Source organism: Microtus ochrogaster, linkage group LG2 (genome assembly GCF_000317375.1).
Source record: "Microtus ochrogaster isolate Prairie Vole_2 linkage group LG2, MicOch1.0, whole genome shotgun sequence".
NCBI lineage: Eukaryota > Metazoa > Chordata > Mammalia > Rodentia > Cricetidae > Microtus > Microtus ochrogaster.
Window position 1 is genome coordinate 35,546,829 of NC_022028.1, and position 5,220 is coordinate 35,552,048.

Genomic DNA, 5,220 nt, shown 5'->3' on the forward strand with positions numbered 1-5,220 from the left:
CCCTGGCTGTCCTGGAACTCACTCTATAGACCAGGCTGGCTTTGAACTCACAGAGATCTGCCTGCCTCTGCTCCTAAATGCTGGGATTAAATGCATGGGTTTCCCCTCCCACCCCCACACTTGCTTAGTGTCTCATCTTAAATCTGTAGGTAGCCTTAGCAGTCTTCCCACCTCGCTCAGGAAATGGTTCTCTTCCTGTTCCACCTCTCCAAACTCCAGGCTCACTCCTCATAGATGATAAACAGCTGGCAGATTATGCTTACATATTTGCCCTCAATTGCCCTTGTAGGAACAGCTTTGCAGGAAGTTTACCTTGCATTTTTCCATTCTTCTGGTACCCAGGGCTATGTGCATACTGGGCAACTCTGTCCCACTGAAACACAAAGTCAGCCCTATCTTCCTCATTGCTATGTCTTCGCTGTGTAAAAGAAGACAAGGAAGGCACATGACGATGCTTATTAAAAATCATTTAACAATATGCAGGATGGAGCCCTACACCTACAATCCCAGTACTCAGGAGGCAAAAGACTCAGGCATTCAGGTCCTCGTTAGCACACGGCAGGTTCGAAGCCTGCCTCCCCTATCTCAAAAAAACCAAACTAGGGCCAGATGTGGTGGTGTACAGCCTTTAATCTCAGCATTCAGGAAACAGAGGCAGTGGCAAGTCTGGTCTACTTAGCAAGTTCTAGGCCAGCAGGGGTACATAGTGAGATCCAGTCTCAAAACAAACAAACAAACAAACCCCACAAACACAAATTAGGGATTGAAGACCATAACTCAGAGAGCATGTAGGTTCTTGCAGAAATCCTGACTTAGTTTTCTAGACCCCAAGTGAAGCAGCTCACAACCACCCATAACTCCAGCTCCAGAGGATCAACACCCCTCTGGCTCCAAAGGCATCCACTTGCAAAGACACAGACCCCTATATAGAGATAAAATTAAAATTAAAAAAAACAAGATTAATATAATTAATTGTCCTACCTTGTTTAAGACAGGACATTTAATATCTTTTCTAATACTTTGGAATATAAATTTCACCAGGCAGTGGTGGTGCATGCCATTAATCCCAGTGCTTGGGAGGCAGAGGCAGGTGGATCTCCGTGAGTTTGAGGCCAGCTTGGTCTACAAAGTGAGCTCCAGGACAGGCTCCAAAATACAGAGAAACCCTGTCCTGAAAAACAAAACAAAATCATAATATTTTATAATATTTTCATAGTATTTTAGAATAGAAATGGAGTTAAGAGTAGCTTTCAACAGGCTTTTTTGGAACATCCTGGTGGTGGTGGTGCATGCCTTTAATCCCAGCACTCAGGAGGCAGAGGCAGGTGGATCTTGTGAGTTTGCGGTCAGCCTGGTCTACCGAGCAGCTTGAGGCAGAAAGGGTTTATTTCATTTTATAGCTTGTAGTTCCAGGGAAGTCAGGGAGGCAAGTCCTGAGGTAAGAGCTGATGTGCAGACTATGGAAGAGTGCTGCTTACTGACCTCTCCTCCTGCCTTTGTCAGCCTGCTTTCTTATACAGCTCAGGACCACCTACCCAGGGATGGTACCACCCATCGTAGGCTGGGCCCTTCCACTTGGCCAGCCTGGTCTACAAAGGGAGTTCCAGGACAGGCTCCAAAGCTACTGAGAAACCCTGTCTCGGGAAGAAAAAGAAAAGAAAAGAAAATACTTCACAGGCTGGCAGGCCAGTTTGGTTTACATATTGACTCAACTGAGGTTCCCTCTTTTTTGATGACTCTAACTTGTATCAAGCTGGCAACAAACTAGCTAGCACAAAACCCAAGAAAGGGCTGGGTGTGGGACCTCATACCTTTAACTCCAGCACAAGCCTGGTCTCCTTATCAAATGAGACCCCATCTCAAACAAACAAACGAAAACAAAAAGCAGAACAAAAACCTAAAGACAGCCTTTTAAGTTAGTCATTGTCATGTTTAGGGTTGCCTTTATTCAACGGTGCTTTTGCCATCTAGGCATAAATTCTTTGGTGTTTTTTTGTGTGTCTCCAAACTCCTATGCACAGAACCAACTAAGCTGGGCTCATAGGCTCATAGGGCCTCACAGAGACTGAGCCAACAACCAGGGAGCCTGTGTGGGACTGACCTAGATCCTCAGCATATATGTTATGGATGAGGAGCTTGGTCTTCACGAGAGACTCCTAACAGTGGGAGCAGGGGCTGTCTCTGACTCTGTTGCCTGCCCTTGGGACCCTTTCCTCTTGCCAGATTGCCTGTCCAGTCTTAAAGGGAGAGGAGGTGTCTGGTCTCACTGCAGCCGTGACTGGCTGGTGTCCATGAGTAGACCACCCTTTCCTAGGGAGAAAAAGAGGGAGGTGTGGGGAAGAGGGGGAGGTATGGGGAGAGGGATTGGGAGGAGAGGGGAGAGGGGGAAAACTTCGGTCAGGATGTAAAAACAACAAATACATTAGTAAAATTCTTGTGAGAATATCTAAATGAAGGAAGGAAGGAAGGAAGGAAGGAAGGAAGGAAGGAAGGAAGGAAGGAAGGAAGGAACGAAGGAAGGAAGGAACGAAGGAACGAAGGAAAGACGCTGGGTTAATGCATAGGAATTTTTGTTGTTGTTGTTGTTTGTTTGTTTGTTTGTTTTGTTTTGTTTTTTTCGAGACAGGGTTTCTCTGTGGCTTTGGAGCCTGTCCTAGAACTAGCTCTGTAGACCAGGCTGGTCTCGAACTCACAGAGATCCGCCTGCCTCTGCCTCCCGTGTTCTGGGATTAAAGGCGTGCGCCACCACTGCCCAGCTCTGTGCGATTTTTTTTTATGATACCCTTCACCTCTCTGGCTTCTATAATCCTTCCTCCCCCTCCTCCACAGTGTTCCCGAGCTCTGCCTATTGTTTGGGTGTGGGTCTCTGCATCTGCTCTCATCAGTTGCGGGGGTGTGGGTGGGATGGGGTGGGGGGGTTGGTGTGTGTGTGTGTGTGTGTGTGTGTGTGTGTGTGTGTGTGTGTGTGAAGCCTCTCTGATGATAGTTGAAGCTAGGCACTGATCTATGAGTATAGCAGAATAGCATTAGGAATCACTTCATTGACTTTATTTGTATTTGTATTTTTGCCAGCTGTGTTTGGTTCTGTCCTAGGTCTCTGAGCCATCCCTCCTCTGTGTCCTGGCCCTCAGGAGTGAGCTCCCTCTCACGGTGTGCGCCTCCAGCTGGGCCAGCCATTGCTTGGATACTCCCACAATTTCCGCACCACTTTTAAAACAGCACATCTTGCAGGCAGGACAAATTTTTATTTTTATTTTATTTAAAAAATTTCCCCAGGCTGTGGTGGTGCACACCCTTTATCCCAGCACTTGGGAGGCAGAGGCAGGTGGATCTATGTGAGTTCCAGGCCAGCCTGGTCTACAGAGGGAGTTCCAGGACAGCCAGGAGTTCCAGGAAACCCTGTTCTTGAAAAAAACAATAAATAAAAAAAGAAAAGAAAAGAAAAATCACCTAGGAGACCAAAGGCTAAAGCTGGGAGATTGAAAAGCGAAGACCACCAAGGCGCTGCTCTTTCCTCCAGGTCTGATCCACTCCTGGAGCAGGGGTCTGATCAGGTCTGCGTCTGCTGTTAATCCCATCTGCTAGAATAAAACCACTTCCACAGTTTGAGCCAAATTTGATATCTTTTATTGGGATGCACCCAAGAGTTGGCCAGCGACTGCCTCCTAAGTTGGGTTAAAGACAGCAGGCCCGAATCCATCTCTTGGGCCCCTTTTAAGGAGTAAAATCATGGGGTTAGAGAGATGGCTCAGTGGTTGAGAGAACTGGATGTCTCTCCTAGAGAACCTGAGTTCAATTCTCAGCACCCACATGGCAGCTCCAAGATCTGACACAATCACACAGACATACATGCATGCCAATGCACATGGAATAAACATGAATAAAAAGGGGGAAAATCATAAGTAGCCCCCAGAAGAGAGACAATGGGGCAATAAGGAAATATAAAAAAATCATGTGGTCACCATGAGGGCTCAAAGGCTGTCAGGAAGGGTAAGGGTATTTTCAAAAACAAACCAAAATGGCTGGGTGGTAGTGACACCTGCGTTTAATCCCAGCACTCGGGGAGGCAGAGGCAGATGAAGCTCTGTGAGTTTGAGGTCAGCCTGGTCTACATGGTGAATTCTAGGCTAACCTGAGCTATACAATGACACCCTGTATCAAACAAACAAAAACAAAGCCCAACCAACCAACCAACCAATTCCTGATCCTCCTGCCTCAGCCTCTGAAGAGGGCCTTGGCATGTCTGTTCCCTTTCTGACTAACTTGGTTTTCTGTTCCCAAACAGAGTGAGTTCCGGGACAGGCTCCAAAGCTACAGAGAAACCCTGTCTCAAAAAACAAAAACAAAAAAAACAAAAAACCAGGAAAAAAATCAGAGTTCCTGTCTTCAAAATGGAGTCAGGCAGGTTCTCCACCCCATCCCTCCTGAGTAGATCAGAGGCTCAATCTCAACAGCCTTCCTGCAGCAGCTCTCTTCTCCAGATGGCCGGACAGAAATTCCAGACCAGCGCTGTTCATTGATTCAGCAGCCAAGTTTATTGCTGCTGGGGCTGCTCCAGCTGGTGTGACTGGGTCAGAGGTTGGCCTTGGAACAGAGCTTAGTCCCTTGATTGTTATCTATGCCAGGAACCCCTCTCTCAGGCAGCAGCTCCTTTATGCCATTCTGGGCTTTGCCTTGTCAGAGACCATGGGCCTCTTCTGTTTGACTGTTACCTTCCTCATGCTCTTGTGACCCAATGTGAAGTCACCCAGCCACACCTGCTGCTTCGACTCCAGCCTGTCCTGGTGCTGGAGTGTGCTGAGCTTCACCATTAAACAACATTTCTCTAACAGATAAACAAACAAATAAATAAAATAAAATTCAGACCTGGGGGCTGGAGAGATGGCTCAGAGGTTAAGAGCACTGACTACTCTTCCTGAGGTCCTGAGTTCAATTCCCAGCAACCACATGGTGGCTCACAACCATCTGTAATGAGATCTGGTGCCCTCTTTGGGCCAGCAAACATACAGACAGACAGAACACTGTATACATAATAAATAAATAAATCTTTAAAAAAAAATTCAGACCTGGTGGCACATGCCTTTAATTGGGTATTGTAGCTGGAGATGAGCATTCCCAAAGGAGGTCTGGACCCCATTTCTAGCACTTTACAAAACAAGACATGGCCACATATCACAGCCCTTGGGAAGCAGAGATAGGTCAGTTTCTGTGGATTTGAGG

At 46.9% G+C, this 5,220-nt stretch overlaps 1 pseudogene; it reads left to right on the plus strand.

The window, feature by feature from the left end:
• The window catches only part of LOC102000728, a 24,976-nt pseudogene extending 20,245 nt beyond the window's left edge, over window positions 1-4,731 (plus strand).
• The last annotated feature ends 489 nt before the right edge of the window (window positions 4,732-5,220 follow it).